The sequence below is a fragment of the Capra hircus genome, chromosome 2 (genome assembly GCF_001704415.2).
Source record: "Capra hircus breed San Clemente chromosome 2, ASM170441v1, whole genome shotgun sequence".
NCBI classification, from domain to species: domain Eukaryota; kingdom Metazoa; phylum Chordata; class Mammalia; order Artiodactyla; family Bovidae; genus Capra; species Capra hircus.
In genome coordinates, this window is record NC_030809.1 from 24656338 (window position 1) to 24674566 (window position 18229).

An 18229-nucleotide genomic window follows, 5' to 3' on the forward strand; every position below is an offset into this window, starting at 1 on the left:
AGTGTAGCTCATGAGGGAAGCTGGCCAGCAATATTGCTTTCTTTAATCTGAGCGTTTAATTTTATTTTATATGGGAAATTCTCTTTAATCTTACAACAAAGAGGTTTATTTTAAGTCTTTCAAAAATCCCTTAAATTAAGGTTTGAGCCATAGGGCCAGAAATAGAGACATGCTACATCAAGAAAAGTTCGTTGATTTTTCTTGTGTTGTCTTGTTTTCTTTGGTTTGGTTTGTTTTCTCATCCCCCCTTCTGGATCTTTTCCCTTTTATTTCTAATCTATTTAATAAAAGATGAAAGTGGACTGGTTCCGAAGACAAAGCTGAAAGAAGATTCTTTTCCTCCAGCGAGAGTGTCATTCAGTGAACACGGGCTGGGCAGATCTGAATAACAAAGGGAGAGAGAGATTGATGGCTTACTCTACGTCTTGTTGTACTGCTTACCCATTAACTAATTTGTGAAGTTGTGTGCTGTGCTGTGCTGTGCTTAGTCACTCAGTCGTATCTGACTCTTTGTGACCCCATGGACTGTAGCCCGCCAGGCTCCTCTGTCCATGGGGATTCTCCAGGCGAGAATACTGGAGTGGGTTGCCATGCCCTCTTCCAGAGGATCGTCCCACCCCAAGGATCTTCCCACCCCAGGGATCCAACAGGAGTCTCCCACATTGCAGGAGGATTTTTTGCTATCTGAGCCACCAGGGAAGCCCTTGCGAAGTTAGAGGCATCCTTAATTCTTTTTTTAACTTTTACACTAAAATTAAGAGCAATTAACATATGACTATTATACTAGCGGGCTTCCCTGGTGACTCAGTGATAAAGAACCTGCCTGCTAATGCAAGAGACTAGGGTTCAATCCCCTAGAGAAGGAAACAGCAGTATTCTTGCCTGGGGAATCCCATGGACAGAGGAGACTCGTGGGCTACAGTCCATAGTGTCACAAAAGTGTCAGACACATTTTGGGCAACTAAACAGCAGCAACATTCCACTAGTACCATATTCCATACCTGTCTTTATATTTACCTACATAGAGTGAGTTTTAAGCTCACTAAATTGCACACATTTAATCTGTATAATTTTTTGTGTACCAATAAAGCAGTTTAAAAAAATCTGAAAAAAAAAGGAGGGGGAAGAGGAATGTCAGGCCACTTTGTCATACCCTTAGGCACGAGGGAGGAAAGTGTCAGGAGAAACTTTTAAAGAACCATGGACTCAAAGGGACTTCTGGGTTGAAACAGCCTTGGACTATATTTTAACCCCCAAAATACTCATTGTCACCAAAAGCAGGGGGTCTGGTTGCTCCCTGCTCAAATACCCTTAAAGAGCCAAAGTTGGTGGAAAGGAAATTTGTTTTATTTTGGATGCCAGCAACCCTGGAAGTGGTGGGGGACTCCAGTCCAAAGCCTGACTCCCCTCAGTAACAACCAATAGGCAAGAGCTTTTATAGGCTGAGGGAGGGGGCTCCATGCAGAACAGCACAGTCAGCTCTGACAGTCATCTTCAAATTGGTCATCGGTGATCTGACCAGCGTCATCTTGATTGTTTTAAGTACAATTAACCTTCACTTCCAGGGTCGACTTGTTCCCATTTCCTTGAGGCCAGTTCTTGGAATTGTGGCAGCTTATGTCATGGCCACGGGCCGGTCATCATGTAGTTAACTTCTTCCACCTGCTGGGGGTTGCAGTGTGTACAAGACAGCTCACAGGATATGGCTCAGAATATTATCTATAGTCCTTGAGAAGAAACTAAAGGTCCTTGACTATGCTTAATGACTAAATTATTATCCGGTCTCCTTTGACTGTTTTCCTTTGTTTCTGCATTTTCTCACTTCTCTGAATTAAACTTGGCAGTGGTGGTTTAGTCGCTAAGTCGTGTCCAACTCTTGTGATCCCGTGGACTGTAGCCTGCCAGGCTCCTCTATCCAGGGGATTCTCCAGGCAAGAATACTGAGTGGGTTTCCATTTCCTTCTCCAGAGGATCTTCCCAACCCAGGAACTGAACCCAGGTCTCCCTCATTGCAGGCAGATGATTTACCACCTGAGCTATGAGGGAAGCCCTCACAACTTAGTCTTTGGCTAAACTTAGTGTTTGGCTAAAGTTTTTCCAGAGACGAAAGCAGGTGGAGGGCCTGGCCAGAGGGGCGGGGAAGCAGGGGGAAGGACCACTGGGTCCCGCTCCATTTCATTACCACTACCCCAGATAGTCTTGAAAGTGAAACTGTTAGCCACTCGATCATGTCCGACTCTTTCTGACCAATGGACTAGCCCACCAGGCTCCTCTGTCCATGGGATGTCCAGGCAAGAATACTGAAGTGGGTTGCCATTCTCTTCTCCAGGGGATTTTCCCCATCCAGGGACTGAACCCAGGTCTCCTGCATTAACTGCAGATTCTTTACCATCTGAGCCATTCAGTTCAGTTCAGTTTAGTTCAGTTGCTCAGCCATGTCTGACTGTTTGCAACCCCATGAATCACAACATGCCAGGCCACCCTGTCCATCACCAACTCCCAGAGTTCACTCAAAATTATGAGTGAGCCATCGAGTCGGTGATGCCATCCAGCCATCTCATCCTCTGTTGTCCCCATCTCCTCCTGCCCCCGATCCCTCCCAGCATCAGAGTCTTTTCCAATGAGTCAACTCTTCACATGAGGTGGCCAAAGTACTGGAGTTTCAGCTTCAGCATCAGTCCTTCCAAAGAACACCCGGCACTGATCTCCTTTAGGATGGACTGGTTGGACCTCCTTGCAGTCCAAGGGACTCTCGAGAGTCTTCTCCAACACCACAGTTCAAAAGCATAAATTATTCGGCACTCAGCTTTCTTCACAGTCCAACTCTCACATCCATACATGACCACAGGAAAAACCATAGCTTCAACTAGACGGACCTTTAGCAAAGTAATGTCTCTACTTTTGAATATACTATCTAGGTTGGTCATAACTTTCCTTCCAAGGAGTAAGTGTCTTTTAATTTCATGGCTGCAATCACCATCTACAGTGATTTTGGAGCCAAAAAATAAAGTCTGACACTGTTTCCACTGTTTCCCCATCTATTTCCTATGAAGTGATGGAACCAGATGCCATGATCTTCGTTTTCTGAATGTTGAGCTTTAAGCTAACTTTTTCACTCTCCTCTTTCACTTTCATCAAGAGGCTCTTTAGTTCTTCTTCACTTTCTGCCATAAGGGTGGTGTCATCTGCATATCTGAGGTGATTGATATTTCTCCTGGCAATCTTGATTCCAGCTTGTGTTTCTTCCAGCCCAGCATTTCTCATGATGTACTCTGCATATAAGTTAAATAGCTTGTGTTTCTTCCAGCCCAGTGTTTCTCATGATGTACTCTGCATAGAAGTTAAATAAGCAGGGTGACAATATACAGCCTTGACGTACTCCTTTTCCTATTTGGAACCAGTCTGTTGTTCCATGTCCAGTTCTAACTGTTGCTTCCTAACCTGCATATAGGTTTCTCCAGAGGCAGGTCAGATGGTCTGGTATTCGCATCTCTTTCAGAATTTTCCAGTTTATTGTGATCCACACAGCAAATACTGAAATCCCCAAGAATGCAGAGAAGGGGGAGGAAAACAGTACAGAAGGGGACATGGAAGCCAATTGAGAGTGGTTCTTAACGAAGGATGGAGACAGGGTGATGGGGGGAAAAGAACCTCCAGCCTCACCATAGGACATAACCTACACAGATGGTCAGATGTTTCTACCAAACCAGCTGGGTGGTTTAAAAACTTTCTGGAGGAGGAAATAATTGCAAATGAAGCAAGTGACAAAGGATTAATCTCCAAAATATACAAGCAGCTCATGCAGCTCAATATCAGAAAAACAAACAACCCAGTCAAAAAATGGGCAGAAGAACTACACATCCATCTCTCCAAAGAAGACATACAGATGGCCAATAAGTACATGAAAAGATGTTCTACATCACTCATTATTGAGTGAGTGAAGTTGCTCAGTCGTGTCCAACTCTTTGTGACCCCCATGGACTGTAGCCTAACCAGGTTCCTCCGTCCATGGGATTTTCCAGGCAAGAATACTAGAGTGGGTTGCCATTTCCTTCTCCAGGAGATCTTCCTCACCCAGGGATTGAACCCAGGTCTCCTGCATTGTAGGCAGAAGCTTTACCATCTGAGCCACCAGGGAAGATCATTATTAGAGAAATGGAAATCAAAACTATGATGAGGTATCACCTTACACTGGTCAGAATGGCCGTCATCAGAAAGTCTACAAAACAATAAATGCTGGAGAGGGTATGGAGAAAAGGGAACCCTCTTGCACTGTTGGTGGGAATGCAAACTGATGCAGGCGCTATGGAGAACAGTGTAGAGATTCCTTAAAAAAAACTACCATATGACCCAGCAATCCCACAACCAGGCATATACCTTAAGAAAACCATAATTCAAAAGACACGTGAATGCCAATGTTCATTGCAGCACTATTTACAATAGCCAGGACATGGCTAGATGTGCTAGATAACCTAGATGTTCACTGATGAATGGATAAAGCTGCACTACATGTATGCAATGGAATAGTACTCATCCATAAAAAGGAACAAATTTGAGGTAGTTGTAGTGAGGTGAATGAAGATAGAACCTGTTATACAGAGGGAAGTAAGTCAGAAAGAGAGAAACAAATATTGTATATTAACACACATATATATGGAATCTAGAAAAATGGTATTTGCAATAGCTACCGTCAAGTTTTTCAACATAGGATCACTAGTAGGAAAAAATTAGAATCAAACTAAGTTGAGGGCGAAAGCAAAAGTGTTACTCAGTCATGTCTGACTCTTTTCAACCTCCTGGATTATAGTTCGTCAGGCTCCTCTGTCCATGGAATTTTTCTAGGCAAGAATACTGAAGTGAGTCGCCATTCCCTTCTCCAGGGGATCTTCCATACCCAGGGACCGAACCTGGGTCTCCTGCATTACAGGCAGATTCTTTCCTGTCTGAGCCACCAGGGAAGCCCCAAGTTGAGGGTAGGTAGGGTATTTAGCGTCCTGCTGGAGTAACAGTGGGCTCCTGCAATACACCTGAAGACCATGTTGGTGTCCATGAAAGGACCCTTTCTGCCTCTTAATTTCTATAGCGCTTTGCTGGAAAGCTTTCTTTTTTTTTTTTTTTTTTTTAGTTTTTTATTTTTTAAATTTTAAAATCTTTAATTCTTACATGCGTTCCCAAACATGAACCCCCCTCCCACTTCCCACTTGGAAAGCTTTCTTAAAACATCTGTTCTAGTCTCCCTTGTTTTGTGTTTATTTGTACATTTTTCTTTTCCTTCATATTAGATTGTAAACTCCCCAAGAACAGAAACACGGTCTCTTCACCTTGTTCACACTCACTCCCCAGGGAGCTGCACCCACCCACCTGCACCTCAGTGACCTCGAATATAACAGGTGGACCAGCAGCCTGAGTACGCGGTGAGAACAGACCCCCAGGCGAGCGCACACTGGAGACAGCTCGAGATACTGCAAATGAATCTTCTTGAGCCCGAGGCATTGCTTCTTTTCTAAGTGAAAATAAATTGCTTGAATTCAGGACGACATTTCAGTGAAACAGACACCAGGTGAAGACAGCCCTTGAGGCAACATAAGTAGCAGACAGAGAAGGAGGGAGCGGTGTTTTGAAGGAGAAAGACAAGGTCGCCCTGCCCTCGGGGCTCATTAGTGGAAATAACACTGCCAGGGAAATAACATCCTTTAAAGATGTCTCGAAATTTCCTGCCTGATCATAAAATTTCTGGTGGAAGTTTAAAGTCTCCAGAATACACAGGGCATGCTGTCTAAAAGCAACTTGATTGGCAATTAGGACAGCACAGATTCATGGAGCTAGTCTTGCTCTCTTTAGCTGATAATTAAAAAATCAGTGACATAGTAGGGGCTTGATGTTACTTAATGGGCTAATACCCTTGATGGAAACAACTAGTAATATTGGTGAATTCAAGATGTAATCCTCAACTTGATTTCCCAGGATGATTAGACAATGAGCAGCAAGACAGGTCATTTATTCATTTATATTGCAATAAAGCAGGCTTCCCTGGTGGCTCAGACAGAAAAGAATCTGCCTGCAAAGCAGGCAGATGCAGGTTTGATCCCTGGGTCTGGAAGATCCCCTGGAGAAAGAATGGCTACCCACTCCAGTATTCTTGAGTGGAGAAATCCATGGACAGAGGAGCCTGGCGGGCCACAGTCCATGCGGTTGCAAAGAGTCAGACATGACTGAGCAACTAACACTTTCAATTTGTTGCAGGAATGCAGACCCCTTCCTGGGGCCTGAAACTGGGCTCTTGTCTAACACTCGGAAATGAATTGTCCAAGGAGACACATGTGCTGACAAAGCAAGAGATTTTATTGGGAAAGGGCACCCGGGTGGAGAGCAGTAGGGTAAGGGAACCCAGGAGAACTGCTCTGCCATGTGGCTCGCAGTCTCGGGTTTTATGGTGATGGGATTAGTTTCTGGGTGGTCTTTGGCCAATCATTCTAATTCAGAGTCTTTCCTGGTGGCACAGGCATCGCTCAGCCAAGATGGATGCTAGCGAGAGGGATTCTGGGAAGTGGATGGACACGCGGTGTCTCCTTTAGACCTTTCCCAAACTCTTCCGGTTGGTGGTGGCTTATTAGTTCCGTATTTCTTATCAGAATCTCCTGTTATAAAACAACTCATGCAAATGGTTACTATGGTGCCTGGCCAGGGTGGGCGGTTTCAATCAGTGTGCTTCCCCTAACAAATTCATTTTCATGATTCCCCACAGTGGGACCTATTGCCCTCAAGTTGAGGTCAGCTGCCTTCATATATAGATGGTGTTCTTGGAAAGATATACAGGAATCCACATTGGCCAGACTGCTTCTGGATCCAGGGCCTCCATGGTGCAGAGATCATATCCAAAGCCCACAGATGGCAGTGTAGCAGAGACATTTAAAAAAACATGAAGTCAAGAATCAAGTGGACCAGGTTCCATGCCTAGTTCTGCCTCTCAACACCCTCTTCTCGTAAGCTTCTTAACCCTTCTGAGCCTCAATCTTACTTATCTGTAAAATGACCATAATGTTAATACCTCCTTCAAGACTGTTGTGAAAATTAAATGAGATGAAGCTTAGTGGAGTGTTTAGTTGCTGATAAGTGCTAACAGAAATGCTATTATCATTATGTTTATTCATCTCTGAAAATGCCTTGTAAGTGAACCATCTCTCTTCACAGAGAATGAGCCATTTTGCAAATATTACTCCACCTGAGAAAGAAGAAAGGATCCCTGCTGATGGTGGGGAAAACAAATGAAATGGACACAGGTAGACTTTTGCCTTCAACTCTTTGATCAAGGCTATTTAGGACTTTGCAGAGAGCCTTTAAGATCCTACAGAGGAGACACTCCTTAAATATTTCACATCATTGTATGTTTATGGTTTCAGAGTAAATGAGGATCTTTGAAGAGCGGTCTTGCATCAGTCATGTTCTTTCCACTGCTCATAGAAAAAGATCACTTCATACGGTGCTGGGATGTGATCATAAAAATAAGGATGGCAGACATAAGGCAGTGAAGTCAAGCCCTGCAAGCTGAGTGGGACTTTGCATCATGACTAATGAAAAAGGGATGGCATGACAGTGGCCATTCATTAGGAAACATTTGACTTTCCCCATCCCTGATGATGGAGTTATACAGCCAAGCTTGCCAAAGATATCCTGAAGAGGACAAGAGGGATGAGTTTTTTGAGACTGAGACCTCAAAAGAGAGAAAGAATGAAGTCCATCACTTCAGCTGATTGCACACCAAGATGTGTAAACTATTTTGACAAATGAACACCAACACGTATAAGCTGCTTTGGCCAGCAGAATCTCATCTCAGGTGCCTATGTCAGGGCATGCATGTGAGTGTGTGTGTGTGTGTGTGTGTGTGTGTGTGTGAGTGACTCTATGAACTGTAGGACTGTAGACTGCCGGGCTCCTCTTTCCATTGGATTCTCCAGGCAAGAATACCGAAATGGGTTGCCATGCCCTCCTCCAGGGGATCTTCCCAACCCAAGGATCAAACCGCCATCTCTTGTGTCTCCTACATTGCAGGCAGGTTCTTTACTGCTGCGCCGCTGGGGAAGCCCTGCCAGTGTATCACCGGCCAAAGTACAATAGTGCTAAATGGTAGGGTTCATGGCCAAGATGAACTGGAAGAATTTTTTTTTTTAAAGAAGAATGAAAAAGTTTGCCAGGTGTTCAACAGGAATCTCCCTAAAACAAACAAAAAAATCAAAAAGCCATTTTTCTCAGCTATATATCTGCTATGATATTAACATATTCATATAGATATCAATTTGTTGACTTTTAAAAAATGGAGAAGTCAGGGTCACAAAGGTAAAGAACCTCTCCCTTGTCTAAGACCTACAATGTCTTCATTTCTATTGAAATTGGGCAAATAATTCCCAAATGCCAATGGGGAATCCAGGGCTGGTCAGAATCACCTGAGGAACATATGGGAACTACAGACACCATGAACTTACCCCACACAGACTGACCTGGGGCTCCAGGGGTGGGGCCCCATGGTTTTAAGCATCCCTGATGATTGTGATGGGTGACTAACCTTGGGAACTGTGGGAAAAGGCCATTTCCTTAGCCAGCTTTACAGAATCTGCACCAGAACGTCATCTCCTCATTCATGATCGCCCTTGGAACTCGCCGTTGGGAAGTTGTCCAGCAAGTTCCAAGAAGATAAAGTGACACCAGTAGCCCGTTTCCTCTAAGTATCCAGGAGTTTTCCTGCCCCTCTGCTGCAAAAAGTCCCTCCTTCCAAAGTCCTCACACTTTCTGCTTAAACCAGCCATTACCTTGAGCTGTATCTGAACCTTCCACTGTCAAAGCGGAATCCTGCTTACCCCTTTCCACACTGAAATCTTTTCCTGTTGAGAATTTGGTAAATGCAATGTAAATTTACCCTTGGAACATAGTGGCTAAATGTCTAGTAAAAGAATAGTGGGGAAATGATTACTCTGACAGGTGCTTAGTAAAAGTCCTAATGTGTCCATGGAGTTTCTGCTTTAAAAAAAAAAATACTGTTTTATTTAGGCTGGGGTGTGTGAGTGTGTGTGTGTTGGAGGGGAGGAGAGCTTTTGAGTCAGATTTAAGCAAAGCAACAAACTAATTGTGTGTTCCAATAGAGGAAAAACGATTTGACCTGGTATTTGGAAACTGGGGGAAAGACAAGCTTCTCTTATATCCGTTTGGAAAGACGCCAGGGGTAGAGAGGCGGCAGAGGTGAGGGCTGGGGAAGAGTAGTTTTCTTTTTCAGTCACGGCTTTTAAATGGTTTAACATGTATTGCTTTGTCTTCATCTCTCTAAATCATATTTCAAAGAAAAAAAAAAATCCTTTAACCTCCAGCCTTCCTTTGTGAGGAAGAAAGATGTCTTGAAAATATGCTTGTGCCAAAAGCCGGAAATGGTGGAAATGATAGGATTGTTGCCATGACTCCAAAGGAAGTTGTCGGTCTCCCCACAGAACCGGTAGTCAAGCCATCAGGACTGGTCCCCTGGCTGAGACGCCCTGGCCCACTCTGTCCCATTACCCCTGCCAGTATTCTACCCCACCTGTAAAGTCAAATTCAGGTTGATCAGCTCTTCCACAATCTTCCTCCCCACTCACTGAGAGATCTTCCTTCCCCTGAACATTAGCTCTTCAGACCTTGAGTTGGAGCGATGGTTCTTAACTGCAGGTGACTTTGGGCCTCTGGGGACTTGTGACAATGTCTGGACACTTTTTTTTTTTTAATTTATTTTTTAACTGGAGAAAATTTGCTTTGCAAAGTTGGTTTCTGCTGTACAATGCAAAACAGTCAAAATTATATATATGTGTATCCCCTCCCTCTGAAGCCTCCCTCCTCTGCCCCCAGTTAACCCCCTAGGTCATCACAGAGCACCAGGTTCGACTCCCTGTGTTGCACAGCAGCTTCCCACTAGCTAGCTATTTTATACAGACAGCATATACATGTCAGGGTTACTTTCTCAGTTCATCCCACCCTCTCCTTCCCCCACTTTGACCACAAGTCCATCTTCTACATCTTTGTCTCCATTCTTTCCCTGCATTGAGGTTCATCAGTACCATTTTCCTAGATCCCATATGTATGCATTAATATACGATATTTGTTTTTTCTTTCTGATTTATTTCACGCTCTATAACAAGCTCTAGGTTCATTCACTTCACTACCACTGACCCAAATTCATTCCTTTTTATGGCTGTAATACTGCATTGTTATATGTATCACATCTTCCTTACCCACTCATCTGTCAATGGACATTTAGATTGCTTCCATGTCCTGGCTGTTGTAAATATTGCTGCAATAAATATTGGAGTACACGTTGGACACATTTTTGTGATTCAGGTATAGTTAATCTACAATGTTATGTTAGTTTGTACAGCAAAATGATTCAGTTTTACACATACATATATATTCTTTCTCATATTCTTTTCCATTAGGTTATTACAAGATAGTGATAACGGTTCCCTGTTCTATACAGCAGGTCCTTGCTGTTAATCTATTTTATATAGTAGTGTGTACCTGTTAAGCACAAACTCCTAATTTATCCCTCCCTCTACCTTTCCCCTTTGGTAACTGTAAATTTGTTTCCTGTAACTGTGAGTGTGAGTAAACTCCAGGAGTTGGTGATGGACAGGGAGGCCTGGCATGCTGCAATTCATGGGGTCGCAAAGAGTCGGACACAACTGAGCGGCTGAACCGAACTGAACTGAGTCTATTCTTCCTTTGTAAATAAGTTCATCTGTTTCCATTATTTTAGATTCTACATGTAAGTTATCAGTTCAGTTCCGTTCAGTCGCTCAGTCATGTCCGACTATTTGCGACCCCATGAATCACAGCACACCAGGCCTCCCTGTCCATCACCAACTCCTGGAGTTCACTCAGACTCACGTCCATCAAGTCAGTGATGCCATCCAGCTATCTCATCCTCTGTTGTCCCCTTCTCCTCCTGCCCCCAATCCCTCCCAGCATCAGAGTCTTTTCCAATGAGTCAGCTCTTCGCATGAGGTGGCCAAAGTATGGGAGTTTCAACTTCAGCATCAGTCCCTCCAAAGGAATCCCAGGGTTGATCTCCTTCAGAATGGACTGGTTGGATCTCCTTGCAGTCCATGGGACTCTCAAGAGTCTTCTCCAACACCATACTTCAAAAGCATCAATTCTTCAGCACTCAGCCTTCTTCACAGTCCAACTCTCACATCCATACATGACCACAGGAAAAACCATAGCCTTGACTACACGGACCTTTGTTGGCAAAGTAATGTCTCTGCTTTTCAATATACTATCTAGGTTGGTCATAACTTTTCTTCCAAGGAGTAAGCGTCTTTTAATTTCATGGCTGCAGTCACTATCTGCAGTGATTTTGGAGCCCAAAAAAATAAAGTCTGACACAGTTTCCACTGTTTCCCCATCTATTTCCCATGAAGTGATGGGACCAGATGCCATGATCTTTGTTTTCTGAATGTTGAGATCTAAGCCAACTTTTTCACTCTCCTCTTTCACTTTCATCAAGAGGCTTTTTAGTTCCTCTTCACTTTCTTCCATAAGGGTGGTATCATCTGCATATCTGAGGTGATTGACATTTCTCCCAGCAATCTTGATTCCAGCTTGTGTTTCTTCCAGTCCAGCGTTTCTCATGATGTACTCTGCATAGAAGTTAAATAAGCAGGGTGACAATATACAGCCTTGACATACTCCTTTTCCTATTTGGAACCAGTTTGTGGCAAGAATACACAGAACTATACAAAAAAGATCTTCACGACCAAGATAATCATGATGGTGTGATCACTCACCTAGAGCCAGACATCCTAAAATTTGAAGTCAAGTGGGCCTTAGAAAGCATCACTGTGAACAAAGCTAGTGGAGGTGATGGAATTCCAGTTGAGCTATTTCAAATCCTGAAAGATGATGCTGTGAAAGTGCTGCACTCAATATGCCAGCAAATTTGAAAACTCAGCAGTGGCCACAGGACTGGAAAAGGTCAGTTTTCATTCCAATCCCAAAGAAAGGCAATGCCAAAGAATGCTTAAACTACCACACAATTGCACTCATCTCACACGCTAGTAAAGTAATGCTCAAAATTCTCCAAGCCAGACTTCAGCAATAAGTAAACCATGATCTTCCAGATGTTCAAGCTGGTTTTAGAAAAGGCAGAGGAACCAGAGATCAAATTGCCAACATCCACTGGATCATGCAAAAAGCAAGAGAGTTCCAGAAAAACATCTATTCCTCCTTTATTGACTATGCCAAAGCCTTTGACTGTGTGGATCACAAGAAACAGTGGAAAATTCTGAGAGAGATGGGAATACCAGACCACCTGACCTGCCTCTTGAGAAACCTGTATGCAGGTCAGGAAGCAACAGTTAGAACTGGACATGGAGTATATAAGTTATATCATATGATAAATCTTTCTGACTTACTTCACTTAGTACAATAATGCCTAATACCCATGTTGCTGAAAATGGCATTATTTTCTCTTTTTTCATGGCTGAGTAGTGTCCCGCTGTGTATATATAAATATATTCCTCGTCTTCTATATCCATTCCTCTATCAGTGGACATATAGGTTGCTTCCACGTCTTGGCTATTGTAAATAGTGCTGCTATGGGAAAACTCTAATTCAAAAAGATACATGCACTGGGGAGCTCAGCTCGGTGCTCTGTGATAATCTAGATGGATGGAGGAGGGGGTGAGGAAGGTCTAAGAGGGAGGGGATACATGTATAAGTGTGGCTGATCCACTTCATTATACAGCAGAAACACAACATTGTAAAGCAATTATGCTCCAATAAAACATTTTATTAAAAAACGGACAAACAAAAAGAAACATGCACTCTGATGGACACACTTTTTTTTATTGTCATCACTGGGAGGGAGGTGCTACTGGCATCTAGTGGGGAGAAGCTGGGGGTTGCTGCTAAACATCCTACAGCTCACAGGACAGCCCCCCAAGAAAGGGTTTCCAGCCCCAAACATCGGCAGCTGAGGTTAAGAAACCCGCCCTGCTGGAGTGCTCGCGTGCTGACACGCAGAGCTCTCCCTCCTCTGCCCTTTCTCCTACTTGGCTTCCAGGACACCATGCCTGTCATGTCTCCTCCAGCCTCCCTGCTTTTGTCCTTCTGTCACCTCTGTGGCCCCACCTCAGTGCCTCAACTTCTAAACACCGGTGTGTGCCAAGCTCAGTCCTTGGATTTCATCCTCCCGCCCAGTCTCACTCCGGTCCACACCTTGAAATATCTGCACCCCTACCCATATCCCTCCCCTGAATTCAAATCTTGGTCCAGACCCCCCGCCCCAACTGAATTCCAGGTTCACAGATGTTAATCGTTTCCCATGAACATCTCCAAGTCATCTCAAAACTCTACACATCCAAAAGTGAACTCCTGATCTTTCCCCCCAAAACCTGCTCCTCCAACCAACCTCAGTTTATGGCAATTCCATCTGTCCAGTTGCTCAGAGAAATAACCTTGCAGTCATCCTTGACTCCTCTGTTTCTCTCACACTTTCAATTTACCATTAAATCCTGTTGACTCAAAACACATACAAAATCTGTTATCACCATGGCCCAAGCCACCCTCATCCCTTGACCAAGAGCATCTCAGTGGTCTCCTAATGGGTCTCCCTTCTCGGTTCAGGAGCCAGGGTGATTCTTTTAAAAGATGAGTCAGAATCCTGTCACTTCTGTATTCAGAATCCTCAATGGCTCTTATCAATACCAAAATAAAAGCCACAGTTCTTATAATTTCTCACAAGGTTTTACACGATCCATCTGCTTCGAAATCCCCTAGTCTACCCTCAGCAATATCTTGCTGACTCATATCCTACTGCTCTTCTTCCTTCACTCTGCAGCCACACTGGCCAGCCAAACACACCCCCAACTTCAGGACGTCTGCCTTGACTGTACCCTCTGCCTAGAACGATCTCCCCCTAAAATTCCCCACGGCTTGCCGCATCAGTCTTTCAGGTCTTATCCAAATGTCACCTTCTCAGAGAGACCACGTGATTTAAAAATTGCAGCCTTCCACCTCCCTTTGTCAATTTTAATACTTTTCCCACAGTGCATATCACCATATTTTTCTTATCTAGCTTGTTTATATCACCATATTTTTCTTATCGAACTTGTCTAATCTTCCCAACAGGATGCAAGCTCTCTACAGGCCGGGGACTTTTGGCACAGCCCCCAGAGCAGAGCCATCTGCAGTAAATGCCCAATGTGATGAAGGATCGAATCCTCAGACTTCAAGATGCTCTGGGAACGGGAGATGCTTTGCATCACCCCACCCGGCATTATGTCCAGTCTCTCCTTTCGCTTCCGTCTGGCACTGATCCCTCGAAGAGGCACTTGTACACATTCATAATTTCATTTAATTTATTAGGAACTCCATCCATTTCTAATTGAACATTCAATCTGAATGCTTAAAATGTCAGAAGGTATCTTCGCCACGGTTAAGGCTTCATTTATCAGTCTACGTGGAGTCTTGCTGAGACTACAAATCTCGCCTCGGAGGAGAGGCTGAGAGCGGAGTTTTTGCACCATCTTGTGGACAGAGTGGGAACTACACCTCTTGAACCGGTTTGTCCTGTGTCCCAGCGCCTGAAACTTGAGGCTTCTGTTTACCTCTCTCCTCCCCATCCTAAAAGCAATGCAACTCCTCTCCTCACTATCTTGACGTCCAAACTCCTCCATGACTGGGTTTTAGATTGGTGCCCTCCTTTTTCAGGAATAAATCGATTTCCTCCTGGCCCAAAAAAGGAGAGAACCGAGGGTGCCTGAGGTTTTGTCTTCTCCCAAACTGTTCTGCTTAGCAGCTTCACCCAATTCTAGTCAGTAAGTCAGGACATACTACAGGTAACTTCAGTGTTTCATATGGAAAACAGCTACCCTACGAGGTACGATTTCCTCATCATGGAAGGCCAACCATCTCACCCACCAGCCTGTTGGAACTCCTATAATATGACACCTTTGATTTCACTACCAGAACTCAGGCTTCAGATTAAATACTCCTGGAAGAAGTGACAGCTTGATTTCCAATCACATCAACTTACATGTCCGGTATCCGACCTACAGGCATGTGTTAAAGAGTGAGGACAGAGGAAGGTCACATGTCAGCCAGAAGGCAAAGTTTAAAGGCAGACCCCAAGGAGCAGAGTTTGTGACAAAGAAAGTTCAGCAGAGCTTTCAAATTCAACTTCACACACCCTGTCCTTTGCTTCCTGCTCAGCCCATCTACCCCCAGAGTGATCTCACTACCTCCATCCTGTGTATTTGGGCTTGAGGAGGGAAAAGGGCAGATCAATCTTCATTTCTGAAAATTCAACATTAAAGCAATTGATAAAGCAGTCCTATAACTCTCAAGAATCCCAAACTACAAATTAACTGCAGCCACCAAAGTCTGACAAAAGGCTATGGACACAGATGGATGGTTTGTCATTAGCCCATGGGTTGTTTGAAAGGGGCTGGCACTTCCAAAGGATAAGAAGTTTCTTGAATCACTTTAGCCAAGATGCAGGGGGGGTTTTGTTTGTTTGTTTTTGTGAGATCTGTAAAGAACACAAAAGAGTGTGGGGTCTTGAGTAAATGTAAACAGGAAGGAGAAGGGAAGAGAATAAACATTTATTGAGAGCCTGCTTATGGAAAGCTCTATCTAGACTTAATACACACATATTTATCTAAATTGAACAACTCTCTTTAGAGACCAGCTCTGTGACCTTGCACCAGTAATATAACCTCTTCAAGCCTCATTTTCCTCATCTGTAAAATGATTCTGATGATGCAGACAATTTTGATGATTCCTTAACACCTTAAGCTTAGAAGTACCCTCTGGTCCCACAATTCCTAACCTGGTGCTACATCCCAAGGAAGTGAAAGCAGGAACTCCAACAGATATTTGTACACCAGTGTTCAACACAGCGTGGTTGTTGTTCAGTCACCCACTGGTGTCCGACTGTGTTCAACACACCATTAGCCACCAAAAAATTTTTAAATGGGAGCAGCCCAAATATCCATAAACAGATGACTGAATAAACAGAATGTGCCACATTCATACATATAGTGAATCCAGCTTTTAAAAGGAATGAAATTCTGCCACATTTTAAAACATGGATGAAGCTTGAAAGCATTACGCTGGGTGAAATGAGACAAACACAAAAGGACAATTGTTGTACATGTCTAGGTACCTAGAGTAGGTCAGTTCAATTCATAGAGACAAAACGCTGAACAACTACTGGAGGGCAGGGCAGGTAATGAGAATTAGTGCTAATGGGCACAGTTTCAGTTTGGGATGATGAAAAGTTCTGTAAAAGAAGAGTGAGAAGGCAATGGCACCCCACTCCAGTACTCTTGCCTGGAAAATTCCATGGACGGAGGAGCCTAGTAGGCTGCAGTCCATGGGGTCGCGAAGAGTCGGACACGACTGAGCGACTTCACTTTCACTTTTCACTTTCCTGCATTGGAGAAGGAAATGGCAACCCACTCCAGTGTTCTTTCCTGGAGAATCCCAGGGACGGGGGAGCCTGGTGGGCTTCCGTCTATGGAGTCACATAGGGTCGGACACGACTGACACAACTTAGCAGCAGCAGTAGCAGCAATACTGGCTCAACCTTGTGAATATGTGAATTGCTCACTTAAAATGGTTAAAATGGTAAATTTTATAGTACATGTTTTACCACAGTAATAAACAGAAAGATAGAGAATGATGCTGAGTTACTATTCAAAGTTGTGTAACTCAGGCTCCCAAAATCAATGTTCTTTTGACTATATTGTCTAATTCCAAAGGGGTTTTATTATGGATTTGTTAAATTTGATTCTGTGAGAATACCTTGAATAGATGTTGTGAACTGTGGTGGTTTTATTAATTACTGAAGCACAGAAAGAAAAGACAGACCATGAATTTTTCCAAGTACACAATATGAAGTAGAAAAGAACCTTCCAGCTTTCCTCCCAAGCTGGGCCAGGCATTTCCGCTGGGAGACCCCAGCAGGACACCAATTTTTCTTCTTCTGCAGTTCGATGAGAAAAGTCTCCATGATGGACTTTTTTTTCCATGCACAGTGTAGAAGAATGTCTTTTGTCCTCCACATTTAATTGAGATGGAACATTCCAGGGCCAAGAAAAAGCCATGCATTTGAGGATGAGTAAGCTGGACATTATGGGAATGATGGTTACAGGATGTAGCTATTTGCCAAAAATGCGGCCTATGGGATTTAAGGACTGTGTCACATTGTTCTGCTTGATAATTTTTATTTAGATGAAATGAAAGTACTAATTTGATTTTCTTTTGAGGGGAAAAATGTCCAAAGTATACTAGGGTGTGTGTGGGGGGGGTCATGCAAGGGTGCTCCCAACATATTCAGAGCCATGGGGAAGATGGGACGTCACCTCTGACCCAGAGAAAAACAAGAACAAACAAGATGAAATAGCCTATGCTTCCCAGTGAACCAAACAAGGCAAGAGATGAGGGATAAAATGTCCAGGTTATGCTTTCCCCTGGAAAGAAAATAAGCCAAGAGGACTGTCACTCTGAAGACAAGTTACAGAATGAATTTCTCTAGGTAGAGTACTTACCATATTTTCTCACCTCTTTCAAATCCTGCAGAAGTGCATAGTCAAGACAGAAAATAGAAAGCCCATAAGGTGAAGATTCAAATGGCTCTCCAGATGTAAGTCCATTTTAGGAGAAATTGCACTTGTGAGGATAGATAAAATTGGGAAACAGGAAGAAAAATGGGGAGCTTAAATGTTAAAGCTCAGTTGAAAAACCTTAATGGAGCACCCATATAGAAAAAATTGGGCTAGAGTCCATGAAATAGAGAATAAACATGATCTAAAAGAATATATGCACACACACACAACTGAATCACTTATCTGCACAGCAAAAATTAACACAATATTTTAAATCAACTATACTTCATTAAGGGGGCTTCCCCAGTGGCTCAGCAGTAAAGAGTCCACCTGCAATGCAGGAGACACAGGTTTGACCCCTGGATTTGGGAAGATCCCCTGGAGGAGGGCATGGGAATCCACTCCAGTCTTCTTGCTTGGAGAATCCCATGGACAGAGGAGCCTGGTGGGCTATAGTCCGTAGGATCACAAAGAGTCAGACATGACTGAAGCGACTTAGCCTGCGTGCATACTTCATTGAAAATAAATAAAAAGAATAAACATCATCTACCGCCTAGAGTAATGAAAATAAAAACAAAAATAAACAAACGGGAACTAATTAAAAA